We start from the raw sequence: 14,078 nt of genomic DNA, 5'->3' as shown, positions 1-14,078 counted from the left end.
TCTCCATTAATAGATTTGGTCTGTAAAAATTCTGAAAATAGTGAGAAATACTGTCACAATAAACCCAGAGCCCAAAGCGACGCCTTCACAATACTTATTTTGTGCAACCAAGAGTCCAAACCTCAACATTGTTTTTAATGAAATTTAAAATTATTAAAAGTTAACCAACAAATTAATCAACCCATTGTCAGCTGTACTTGTATATAATGTAGTTTAACTTATAACAAATCATATTTTATAAGTTCTTTATACGCTTTGTATATAAAAATATTAATTTGTAAAGTAACTAGTAACTAAAGCTGTCAAATAATTATAGTGAAGTAAAAATATAATATCCCTCTCTGAATCGTAGTGGAGAAGAAATATGAAGTGGCATGAAAAAGTACCTCAAATCTGAGTAAATGTACATTCAACCACTGTCAGCGGGTCAGAATTTCCACTTGTCCTCAGCTTCCATTCACGGGAGGATGACTCTGAAACCAATTACCAAACCTGTCGGCCTCAGCACTACTTTGAGACTCTCTGTCAAAGCGTCAACCTGATTCTAGCTCCACATTTTCACTCTCCTCTCTTCCCTACTGTCATTTTCAGATCCCTCCTCCCTCATACCCTGCAGTGCTGCCGACATTTACCGTCCCCTGACCTCTCCCGCCTCCCGCCTACCTGCACACCTGTTCCCACTTCCCCATTAGCCTTGCAGTATATATCCTGACCCGCTCCCTTTCATTCTCAGCCAGGTTGTCTAATGTGCTGTCAGCCAGCACCTCAGCCAACCTGCTTCTTTCTTCCTCTGTGTCTGACCTCTAACTGTTTGCCTTACATTCCTTATCTTAAGTAAAATGGACCTTTGAACATTACCTGCCTGAGTAACCCCGATAATTGAGCCATGATGGCCTAATATTGTTGTTATTTTTGACGTAACTTCACCAAATACAATAATAAAGATCTGTCCTAAAGACATTTATCAGGTGCTGACTCTAAATCACACACATTTAGGCTACGCTATGTGATCTAATGTATTATTTCTCCACTTCCATACACTGAAATCGTTGGAGACCCAATAATATATATTCTGAAATATTTTTTTTACTTTGGTACATTTGAATGCAGGACTTTCACTTGTAACAGAGTATTTCTACCCTGTTGTATCAGTACTTTAAGAAATAAATCTGAGCACTTCCAGCTGTGATGAGCTCAAACAGGTCACAAAAGCAGATTTCAAATGAGGAAGGTATGATGAAGTGACAAATACACAGTATTTCTACACCGTAGTATTAATATTTATGCTTAAATAAAAGAAACTTCTCTCACCACTGCTGTAGACTTATCACTGTAAGGGAGATATCAGCTGCTATTGGACTCTTTGATGCTCCCTAAAAGAGTTTATCAGGTTGTGTTTGGCCAGGTTGTCTTACTTTGAAAGTGGGAACAATGTCACCGTGTTCCTTTGAATAAAAGATAGGCTGTAGGTTTCTCCTTTTCTGTCGGAGCTCTTTACACAACGGTGAGAACACAAGTAGTTTTCACTTACTGTGCTTAATTTGACCTAAAAAAAAAGGAGGTCTAATTAGGCACAGTAAGTGAAAACACCTGTGTGGGGGTGCCAACGTTGAGTAGGGGCCCTCAAGAGCCAACCACTGATGTTATACACTGCGACCATAAGGGGGCAGAATGTCCTCACAGATAGGAAAAGGCTCATTTCAGCTACATTTTTATGATTCTGTGACGGTGGCAGGTTGATGGATGAACGCTTGTTGTAAAAAAAAAAACAAAAGGGAGTCATAAAGAAGATTGGGTTTAAGATAATCAAGAATAAAAGTGCCAGTGAAGAGAACAGACAATGAGTGTGCTGAGAAAGAGAGAGAGAGAAAGAGATACATTGGCATGACAATAATCAGCACAACAGGCTCGACAACTTTGTTAACTTAAGGGATTTTTTTCTTTGTTGGTTTTGAAACCTTCAAGGCCACAAAACATGCCACACTGCAGCTTAGCAGGCTCCGTAGCTATGCCAGGAATGCAACTTAATGCTGATAAACTTCTGGCCTTTTCAAAGGGGCCGAGGTTTCATCATCAGGGGAAGGAGGGGGGGTTGGACAGAAGAAGGTAGAGGCTGGAGAGACAATATAACAATTACTATAACAGTTTTAAAATGTAGCATAGTGAGTGTCAGACTTTTAAATCATGTTTGGACATTTGGGGTCAAGACTTGACGAAATGGCATAAGAGACAACAATGAGAATACTTTTGAGTTCACTCATGTGAGAACAGGAAGGGAAGAAAGACTGTGGTGTTATTCAAATGGACATTTTAAGTGGTTTCATATGGTCCTTCGCTGACAGGATGACATTTGCATATCAGTCAGATAGAGAATAATAAAGAATCAGTCAGGTGCCGGACACCAGCGGGGAAACATCACCAAGGACATTTACTCACATGCTGCTCTTAAGTGCAACTCTTAGATACTTTTATGTTACCTTTATATGCTACATTATTATACTTTTCACTCCTCGTCATTCACAGTTAAAAATTCACAATTATGTGGGAATGCTAATTTTTGAATCACAAATACATTTTTCACTATTAAAATCATGATAATGTGAAATGTTTGGGGTGTCTGTAGCAAACACACATGTTTTCTTAAATCTGGGGAACAAATGTGCAGACCAGTGCATCTCTGCAGACCTACAGTAACTTCATTATAATGCTGTCTTATCACACATTTTATCCTACATATATTAATAAATATAGTTATATATAATAACTTTTCGATTAATTGTGCAGCCCTGATATGTAAGTAGATTTATGTTTTGTATTAATAGTATAATAATAACAGCTGGCCTCATTAACAAGGCCCGGAACCCACTTTGACACTGACTCGTAGGCCCACCCTGTATATACAGTAAGCATTACATTCATGCACTCCCGTCTCCTGCACAGTTTTCTTTTCTTATCTTTATTTATTTATATTTTGAAAGTACTTTATTTTTCTGTGTGATTTGTATATTTGTATATTTTATGCACCAATGTGTAAAAACCTACTTGTCAATAAACATAATTCTGATTCTGATTCTAATTCTAGTAACTAAAGCTATCAAATAAAAATGTATAATGTGTATAATGTTTAATACAGTATAAAAATAAAAAATGGAAATACTCAATTTTATAAAAAACTTTATAAAAATACTTGAGTAAAAGTTCTTCGTGCTTAAAAAAATAAATAAAAATAAAACGGAAATACTCAATTTTATAAAAAACTTTTTTAAAAATTTTATAAAAATACTTGAGTAAAAGTTCTTCGTGCTTAAAAATAAATGAATAAAAATAAAATGGAAATACTCAATTTTATAAAAATACTTGAGTAAAAGTTTTTTTTTTTAATTAAAATACAAAATTTTATAAAAAAACTTTATAAAAATACTTGAGTAAAAGTTCTTCGTGCTTAAAATAAATAAAAATAAAATGGAAATACTCAATTTTATAAAAAACTTTATAAAAATACTTGAGTAAAAGTTCTTCGTGATTAAAAAATAAATAAATAAAAAAAAAATGGAAATACTCAATTTTATAAAAATACTTGAGTAAAAGTTATTCGTGCTTGAAAATAATAATAATAAAAAAAAATGGAAATACTCAATTTTATAAAAATACTTGAGTAAAAGTTCTTCGTGCTTAAAAAAATAAATAAAAATAAAATGGAAATACTCAATTTTATAAAAATACTTGAGTAAAAGTTTTTTTTTTTTAAATTAAAATACAAAATTTTATAAAAAAACTTTATAAAAATACTTGAGTAAAAGTTCTTCGTGCTTAAAATAAATAAAAATAAAATGGAAATACTCAATTTTATAAAAAACTTTATAAAAATACTTGAGTAAAAGTTCTTCGTGATTAAAAAAAAATAAATAAAAAAAAATGGAAATACTCAATTTTATAAAAATACTTGAGTAAAAGTTCTTCGTGCTTGAAAATAATAATAATAAAAAAAAAAACTCAATTTTATAAAAATACTTGAGTAAAAGTTCTTCGTGCTTAAAGAAATTAAATAAAAAAAAAATAAATAAATTAAAAAAGTTTTTTTTTTTTAAATGAAAATACTCAATTTTATAAAAAAAAAAAACGTTATAAAAATACTTGAGTAAAAGTTCTTCGTGCTTTAAAAATAAATAAAAATAAAACGCAGTAACAGTCCGTTTTGGTTTGATCCAGCTCGCGCCGTCGTCTATCGATCACCTCCGGAGCTGCACGCGGCGGCCAATGAGGTCTCGCGGAGGCGGTCCGTTGCTAAGGAGGAAGTTTGGTTGAGTCTCCGCGCAGCAGCCATTCAGCGGCGGTGGCTGAAGCGATTGGACTGCGAGCGTCTCCCCCCAACACTTTCTGTGGAATTTGAATTATTTCGGGCACTGCACGGTCTTCGTGATACATAATAGGTTGACGGCGTTAGCGGAGGGCATCTTCTGGGTCGCAGCGGTGATCACAGGTAGGTCGGAAGAAGAAGAGAAAAAGTGTGTGTTTATAATCCGCCCGCCCGGTAAATGCTTGTTAGCTCAGCCGAAGCTAAGCAGCAACTAGCCTGTGTGTGTGTGTGTGTGTGTGTGTGTGTGTGTGTGTGTGTGTGTGTGTGTGTGTGTGTGTGTGTGTGTTTTTTCTCTCGGATGCGGCACACGCAGCTATGTTAGCTTCCTCTTGCTCTTAGCTATCCTCCTCCACCTCCACCACCACCTCCTCCTCCTCCTCCTCCTCCTCTTCCTCTCTCTCTACGTAGTTAGATGGTATTTATGTTAGTAAAACACACAATGTATAAGCTGTGAAGGCTGGCTGTCATCCAGTCTCTGGGTGCCTGTGGGAGGGAGGGAGGGAGGGGAGGGGGGAGAGAAAAGGGAGGTCTGCTCTCCTTCCCTGCCCGAAAGGTAGTTAACCAGCTAACTAACCTTTTTAGTAAAGTAAGAACTGAGGAAGACTTATTGAGTGATATATTTTATATTATATAGCTGATCAGCTGTACAGTGAACACACTATCTGCTGTATGGATTATTTCCTGTGGATGTTACACCTGAGGTGAGTTTTTTCTGATAGTTTTAGGGACTTTCTGTCTCTATTGTGTATTTTTAATTCATTATCTGTCATATATTATCTATGCAAACAATTTCATTTAGTTTAGTAGTAGAAACGAGCAAAAACACTGAGATATATGCCTGCGTTTGACGTCATGTTTGGATTCTGGGACAATATATAAAGGGCCTCTTTCACTATTTGCTCACATTTACTAGCCAAAACAATTCACCAGAATCCGAACTACTGACTAATCAAGCTGTGAAGATGTGTCACAACCAAAGATGGAGTAGAAACATATGGTTAAAGACAGCTGCTGAGACGTCCAGCACCCGGCTACAGACAGGTTGATCACCCTGAAGATATAAACTGTGACTCACGGTCTCAACACGCTGAATTTTTGTGAAGTGTGATAATGTGCCCTAGATTCTCTTTATTTGGTAATGATATCATGATATCGCTGCTAGACCTTTTTAGCTTTTGAATGGGGAGTTATACTTGCGTGGAACAACCACAGAGCAAGAGATTTCCATTCTGGTCTGCCATCCCCGATCAGATAAACATCAGTGGCCAGATTACCTTTCACATGCAGACTTTTTACAAAGATAGCCCCATGATAGATAGTGTGATAGCCAGCCACAGCAAAGCACAACCCCATTCGACTGAAACATCCTGCCTATTGGACAGAAACCACATGTCCATGCTCTCCTTACGCAGAATTGTTGAGTCATTACTGTTTTGTTAACGGGGTGGTGATTTGTGACTTGAATAATAAAAGCTGAGTTATCTATTTTGGGGGTATCTGGTTGTCTAGAGTGAAGTATGGGAAACTTTGGTACATGCCACTGTGACGAGACAATGGTGTGGAAGAGAGAGAAACATTATCTTTGTTATTGATTCATCAATTCGGATTCTGATTAATTGTTTTGTCTAGTCTATGTTAGAATATAGTGGAAAATGTGCATTGTAGTGTCCCAAAACCCCCAAATTGTTGTGTTTTGTCCTACCAACAGTCCAAAATCCATATATATTCAAATTATTACTATATATGATAAAGAAAAGCGTCAGATCCACACATTTTAAAAGGTTTGTCATATTTGCTTTTTAAAAAAATCACTTAAATGATGAATCAGCTATTAAAATAATTGCAGATTTTTTTTTGTTTTGTTGAGCCACTAATCAATTAAATGACCACTTACTTCAGCTCTAATGTCGCACAGTATTTATAGTGATGGTACAGGCGGTTTATAACCATTCGGAAGGAAATTTGATGTCTCTCCCACACAAAGAGAAAGGACTGATTTGGGAGTTTTTGCCCCACCACCACCACCTCAAATTCTAAAAGTAACTCGTGGCTTAGCTCATCTCACAGAATGAGGGAGGCAAGATTGGCTATCTGCCACCAAAAAAAAAAAAAAAAAAAAAACCCACTGTGCAAGTCTGTCAGCTGTTTGAGAGAGGAGGAGAATGTCAACGCTTTGTGATTCACTCTGTGGGAGAAACTAGCGTTACTCTCAGCAGTTCTGCTCTCAAAGGAGAGGCCCTTTTTCTTGGCAGCAAGCTGTACATGTGAATGCTGAGTAGTGATGCAACACGGGGTAGATAAACTCGCTGTGCGATGACGACGCAATCAAAAGACTTCACTTTTGTCCCCTGATAGCGGCGAGATAGTTGAGCTCCTTGCCGCCGATGGTGAAAGCAGAGTGAGAGCGAGTGTCAGCTCAGTTCTCAGCCCGGCGGTAACTGAGTTGATACGAGATGACAAGAGCGCGAGATATGCCTGTGTGTGCTTCTGTTCTTCTTTCACAACATCAAACGGTCTGCATCAGGGCGATTTGTCTGCGACCATCTCTCGGCTGCTCACCCGCTCTGTTTGTTTGTCGTGTTAATCCTTACCTGTGACTGCGGTTTTGATGCGGGCCGATGAATTAGCAGGCTTTCTGTTGTCGTCCGTAACCTGTGGGTTTTTGTCAACATCACAGCTCACTAGAAGTGTGGTCACACCAAGCATATTTGGAAGGGGTTTAATAAGAAAGGCTCAGATGTTTGCTTATTCAGTTTGATCTGTGTGGGAAGGTGAGGATAAGGGCATGTGAACTTAGGTGCACGGAGATGCCTGAAAATCCAGTTATTGTTCATTGGGAGTGAGACATTGCACACTTTCCACATTTTTGTGTTTTTGATGGCAGAAGTGTTTGAGATTATGACAAAGAATGCAGACAAATCTATTATTAAAGTTATAGGAACTGCAGTGGGATTTATTTTGACACCTCTGCCAAAAACTCTAACCTTTTGTGGGTTAGGGTAAGTTACTAAAACACCGCACAATGAAATGGAGATCAAGCCTGAGCGCACTTCTAATTGGACAGCGTGACTTCATCTTTAATTGATTATATAGATGATAGACTAATTGTTTTGAGACTTTTTTTTACGTCAAAAATCTCTGATTTTAGTTTCTGAAATGTGAATATTTTATGGTTTCTTTCGTCCTCTATGAGAGTAAACTGAATATCTTTGGGTTGTGGACAAAACAAGACGTTTGAGACGTCACCTTGGGCTGCGGGAAACTGATTAACATTTTTCACCATCTTCTGACATTTAATGGACCAAACAACTAATCGATAATGACAATAATCGTTAGTTGCAAACCTGATCCAGTCCCATGTGGTACCTTTTGCACCTTTAGGATGAAGGCATACTGTCTGCACTCGTAAGCTCCACACACAGAGCTCCTGAGCTGAGTGGGACTGGGTCCAACAGAGACACTCTGAGAAGATTCAACCAGAGGGGAGGTTTTAGAATCGGGATCTCAAATGTGCAGCTGACCCCATTTCAACATGAGTAGCCTAAAATAGGTTCCTGTGAAACCGCAGAGTTGGTTTGAACCTGTGTGTTTGTTGGTAAGCAGCGTTGTCCCTTTACTGCAGATGGAACTTGTTGTCGGTCATGACCTTTTCACATAAATCAGTCACTGTGGAAGATCTGTTTCAAACACAAAACAAACCCAGACATAAACAAGATGAAGACCAAGGACCAGCTTTGACTATGTTTAGGTGCACGCACGTACACACACACCAATCAGGTCAAATTAGGAATCCAGACCGCATGTTTATATTGTTCTGACAGCTCTTAAAGCCTAGTTTCCATAGTGTGTAGTTAGGATGACAAATCTTCTCCAACCAACTCCAAACACGGCACGCTATTGTAATCAAACGTGGACGATGTATTATACCTGCAACTCCCAATATTACCATCCACGAGCAGTCACAACTGTAGCAGTAACAAAATTCTCATTACTTTTTAGTGCCTGAGATATTTTCACATATAAACCTGTAAGAAATGTTTTTGGGATACACTGGCAAGAATTTATATGAAAAGAAAATCTATGTTAAGCACTTCAGTCTCTTTACCGGATAAAGCAAACTGAGTTTTTATGAATGTTTTTGAAATTCTGCTTCTGCTGGCAGTGAAGAATGGTTATGTTACTACGGTGTGTTTAGTCTCACAATTTTACACAAACCATGCAGTATTTGTATCTTTAGGCACTTTCTTAGTTGCTGTATTTGGCTGTATCAGCACTCATTTAAAAAATGAAACATTACACTGTAAGGTGTTGCACAGTGTTTTACTGCTTTGAACGCAGTTGTGTCCCCATTTGGGACAATATCTTTAGCTTAATTAGGTCCAAGGGGCATTGGGCTCCTCATTTTGCCCTGGCTGTTTAAACTGTGGATTAGGGCTCGGAGGGTTGGGGGTGGGAGGAGTTGCCTTTCAGGTTTGCGTCGGTATCACTCCTCCCTGGATATGGTATGGGGCTTAGGGACTTCTTTTGTGTCTCTGGGCCCCCATATAGTGTGATACCTGAGCCTCCTGGGCTGGAACAGCTCATGCTTTATTCAGCCCTCTGATCTCTGGTTTAATTATGAGTGACCCAGGACAGAGTGATCGGTGGTGTATCTCACAGGGTGGGAACTTTGGACCGGCTATCGGTGCTAGGTATAGTACTTGGTGTGTAAGGCTTTTGGCTAAGGTGTGTGTATCTATTTATAAAACAAAACAATAAGATTGACCCAAAAAGTCACCAACAGGTCACAAATACATTGACTTGGACATAAAAATGGGGAATTGAGTCTTTCTACTGTCTTTTCTATTAGTCGTTCCATTGCATTATCTGCCACTGGAAAAGGTTTCAGTTTTGGATATGAGGAGTTTCCCACCCCTCCTTGTTTCTCTGGGTCCCTCAGTCCGGTTTCTCAGGTCCACCAATGCTATTTTTACCACCAATATTTAACTATAGAATTGGTATATTTTTGATCTTTTCTAGAAGTTTGTTACTTTAAGTAAATGTTTGTTACAAAGCTCAACCTGCAGCTGTGTGACACAAAATCTGATTCTGGTATTGGCTTTATAAAACCACATCGGTGCATCTCACTTCTCAGTTCTTCTGTGTGCACTAATGTGAACATCTCAGCGTGTGGTAGGTGTAATAACTCCCTGTCTCAAAACTAAGTGACGCGCGTGTGTGTCTGTGTTTATGTCTAATGACTCCCTGTCCATAGCATGGGTGACAGCAATATCGTTCCCTCACACACGGCGCACAATTTCCATCTACTTGGCTGAGCACACAGTCAAGCATGCTGCTTCCAATATACTTCTGTCTAATCTGTATACAGTCCTGGCTTTTCTTAGCCCCACCTACTGTCGTCACCCCCGACGTGTATCAACGTTGCCGTGGCAGCGGTTCCCTGGTAACCACTATAGTGGTTGCTGGGTGATGCAGCGATAACAACAATATGAACCGACGAAATGTTCATAGTTGGTTCTCGTGTCAAAAAGACAAGAAAAACTCCTTGCTTGCAAAACGTGACATGCGCATACATTAACAAAACTACACTCAGCGTGAAAGATTCAGAGTGTCTGTATCAAAACATGCAGATAGGTAGGAATCATGTTTCAAGCTTCAGGCAGCTTACTGCCTAATGTATGCGCATTATATTCATTAATAAGGATTTCTTACTTTTTGCAAGCGAGAAGCTTCTAGTGTTTTTGTTGTCTCTCTCTGGGTTTGTTTGGAAGCCCCGTTCTCTCTCACTGTGTTTGACATGAACTCCCCCTTCAAACCCACTAGTCATCTCCCCTCTGCTGAACGGGTTGACGGTGACTTATTGGATTAAGACAGGTCATAACTGAAGTATAACTCTACAAAGAGAAGTGGCTTCATGGTTGTGATTATCAACCCACACTTTGGGATTAGAAGGTAGGTTCAGGCTTGTATTGAATCTCAATACTTTGTGTTTCAGCAACTACTGAAAGATGTTGGTGAGGTTGTTTTCCATTTTTACATATTCTTTGATTCAAAGACTGAGCTATAATGTAAAAAAAAAAAAAAAAGGTTTTGTAGAGAAATCTGTCTTCAGTTAGCACAATAAGGCACCAGAGGAAATACTGCTTTCGTATAAAGGTCAAAACAGGTTTTGAATTGGTACTCAGAAATCTTTTGTTATTGATCAAAATGTCTTCATAAAGAAACTCTCTAACATCTCATGTCACTCCAGGCCTCGCGGCTTTGACTTCAGACTCTTCTGCTGACTCGTGTTTTGCTCCTTCTGGCCCATATGGATCTACTTGGACCGGCACTGGCTGTTGTGTAACTGTAGTGTGTCTGATCCAAAGCCCACTAGCTACTGTGTTTCTGTTAAATAACTGTACGGCATGAGTAGGCAAAAGATTTCAGTGACGAGACACTCCAGTTTGCTGCTGTAATTGAGTTATTATATTCTTTCAGCAGTGACTGAAGGAAATTGTTGTAGCGGTCTGTGAACAGTTTCGGGTCACTGTATTGTTGACAATGGAAGGAGGAGCAGCACAGAAGCCGGCATTGTAGCCTAGCCTAATCGATGATGAACGTTCCCCTGCACAAGAAAGATGTAAATTATTAATGAGCTGAATATCATGTTCTGCCTCAAGTAGAGAGGTGTTTTGTTTATAAATCATTGCTGCTAGTTTGCCTTTGACTGTTGGCTGTGGGTGATGGAAAAGTAAGGGGGGAGAAATGTAACATTTGTGTTGAATAGGTCACACAGTTACTTTGCTTTGTCAGTCCACAATCCTTTCAGATAATGTCAAGTAAGTCAGGTGCAGGTAGTTATGCCCTCTTCCTGGACTGGAAGGGGTTATCAGCCTAGAGGGGCGACGAGGAACGCGTTTCCTGTGTGTTGCATCACCGTGCAGCAAGTGCTGCCTTGAGCACTGCAGATTTTTGTTTACCACAGAATTACAGGGACAGGTGTGTGAGCAGCATGCATGTGCACATTTGTACTACGTATGTTGCGTGTGTTTCATCGCAGAGAGAGGAAGAGTGTGTGTGAAAAACCCAAGGCATGTGCAGCAGCAGGTTCACACACTCCCCACCATTGCACCATTCCTCCGCCACCAAGCGGTCTGCGGAGAGGGATGTCTGGCTTGTGAGAGTGCCACTGTGCTGAGTCGACAGGAGGGGAACAATTGCTTCACTGTGCTGCTTGTCCGTTTGGCCGCCTTCATGCAGCATTTCAGCGAGGGGCACCGTCGGCTTTTGGCTCTGAGAGCCTTGTTGACCAGGCCTTTGCCTGCTGGTCACTGACCCGTTGTGCCCACAGTGCCTGCAGCTCGTCAGGCCTCTGAGGGCTGCCGATTATCCCACAGTAATTGGTGCCTGGGCTCTGGCTGATCAAAGGTGCCCAGCTGATTGTGGAGCCCTGGTAATTTTCCATTCTCTGATGCTCTGCAGTCTTTGCCTGTTCGTCTGTCTTCCTGCCTGCCTGCCCAGAACCCGTCTTTGGCCAAGGCTTGACGTCTGTCGGGTTTATTAAACCTGCTTTTCTCATCAGAGATGACAGGGCAGCCTTTACTTGCCCTTTCAACAATTTATTTATTTTTTTTTAATCTTTTTCCATGTTAGATTAAGTTTTTTGAATGTGGAAATATAGGTTGAACTTAAAACAGTTTCTCAAAATCAATAGATAATAGAAAGGTCACAAGTTCAAGCCTTGGAGCTAACAGCCATGTGACTTGGCAAAGCTCCCTTGAACAAGACACCAACACCTTAGTCATGTTCCATGTTGGTTTTCTGTTGATCTGAACTCTGCACTTGCTGATTTTGCTCATTGGTTTCTGTTCTCTGCTTGAAGGCGTGGCGGCCAGTGACATAATGTGGTTTTCACCTTGGTTGGTATGACAACCTGCATACTTATAACCCTCATACTAGTCAAGCATGATTAAACAGTACTAACCCACAATGCTTTCTCATTGAAGGTTGCCCATGTCCTTAATGTATTGTCCAGTTGAGTTCCATGTCTCCCTGGCTGTGTGAATGGTAAATTCACTTCTTATGTTCATATTGCAGCCTTCTTATTTGGACTCTTTTACTAAAGAGTTGTCCAACAGTTTTGGAAAAAGAAGGCGTCTACCATGACTGCTGAATCATTCCTGGCACTGAAATATAACTACACCATGGAATACTTTTCTTACTATTTAGAGACCATTGCTTGCATAAACATTAGACTCTATGAGGTTTGACTCTTGGTGGTTTAAGGTGATATAATCTCATTTTTACTGACATTCCTAGGGTTCATAGTCCAGACTCACGCCTTCACAGGTGCTTTCCAAGCTAGTTTTACACACCGCAGAACTATTTCTAGTAGATAATAGATGCACCTATACCTTTTTTGAGACTGAAATGTTCCCTGTACTTCAAGAGGAAGTGCTGTGCTCACTAATCTAATTTAACCACACAGCTAACACAATTCCAGCCAAGACTTAAGCCAGTATTGCCTGGCAATGTAGCATAGTCTCTGAAGGTAAAATCCACATATATACCCGTAGGTTTAAAGTAGCTGTGCGTCTCCACAATGTCATTTTGTAGAAATAAAAGGTTGTGGTCCAACTCCTGTCTGAACTGCGCCATAAATCTGCTGGGTAAATAGCCAGGTAGCACTAGGAGTTTGGCTTAATCTGTTGTGTAACTTGGTATTCTACAGTCATCCTCGGCTTGACAAATAGTCAGACCACGATACAAAGAGTGGTGCTCAGGTACGTGGAAGGAATTCCTGAAATGAGTGATCAGCTCAACAGCTGCACTGAATACTACAGCTCCATTTACATTCATGCTCACAAGACCAGTTTGGTTGGCTGATTTCTGACGTCAATAAAGACCGCCTTGCATCATGTGGACTCCTATTACTGCTAAGAGTCTGTTTCTCCTTTTCCCCTTTGAAGGTGAACGAAGAGTAGTTTCTAGACTCAAATAACAGCGTGGAGTCTGTTTTTATTTCTTATTGTTTCATATTTCAGCCTGTTTTTAGGAGCAGTTCACTTGACCTGAAGGGTGAGTGCAAATGATTTGTGTGTGTGTGTGTGTGTGTGTGTGTGTGTGTGTGTCCGTACTATATTTGTGTGTCTTGGCCTGGTCAGAGGGGCAGTGTAGTGATTCCATGTCTGTTCGCTCAGCAGGAAGTTCCTGTTTCACTCCATCCTCTCATCACGCCTGTTGCTGGACAAACACTGCTACTGACACACACACACACACACACACACACACACACACACACACACACGAAAGGGGCACTGGCCGATGATACTGTGCTGCTATTTACCAATAGTGTTGTTTGGATGAAAAGCTGTATTATTGACAACACATTGACTCAGCAGCTGGGACCATGGAGTGGGTTCTCTGTGTGATATTGATTCTTCTGAGAGTGTTTTTCCATGTAATTCTCTCTCTCTCTCTCTCTCTCTCTCTCCCCCCCGTCCTTTTCACTCGTATCCGTCTCTCATTCTCTTTCAGTACTTCATTCACCCTCTTTCAAATCCCTTTCACACTGTCACCTCTTTGTATGTCTCTGTCTCTGCTTCTGCGCTCTTCTAACTCTCTCTGTCACTTCGTGTGCGTTGCCCTCTCAGTCTCGCTCCTCCCAGTGCGTCTGCGTTTGGGCATATCTGAGTGACACACATGTTCCCAAGTGTCCGGGACGTATCACAAAGTGTCA

At 40.1% G+C, this 14,078-nt stretch overlaps 1 protein-coding gene across 4 annotated transcripts in view; it reads left to right on the top strand.

Moving 5' to 3' along the window:
* The first annotated feature begins 4,311 nt into the window (after positions 1-4,311).
* numb (NUMB endocytic adaptor protein) overlaps positions 4,312-14,078 on the top strand; it is a 39,685-nt gene continuing 29,918 nt past the window's right edge. For 2 of the 4 annotated variants that reach the window (XM_051396196.1, XM_051396198.1), the window contains exon 1: positions 4,312-4,480. The gene's annotated coding sequence lies outside the window, so the exon portion shown is untranslated. Of the gene's footprint in view, positions 4,481-4,899; positions 5,059-13,392; positions 13,418-14,078 lie in introns of those variants that run through there. The other 2 variants (XM_051396197.1, XM_051396199.1) reach the window with 2 other exon arrangements.

Source organism: Dicentrarchus labrax, unplaced genomic scaffold (assembly GCF_905237075.1).
Source record: "Dicentrarchus labrax unplaced genomic scaffold, dlabrax2021, whole genome shotgun sequence".
In the NCBI taxonomy this organism is placed as follows: Eukaryota; Metazoa; Chordata; class Actinopteri; family Moronidae; genus Dicentrarchus; species Dicentrarchus labrax.
Note: the sequence above shows the minus strand (reverse complement) of the source record. Positions and strands in the feature narration are given on the sequence as shown.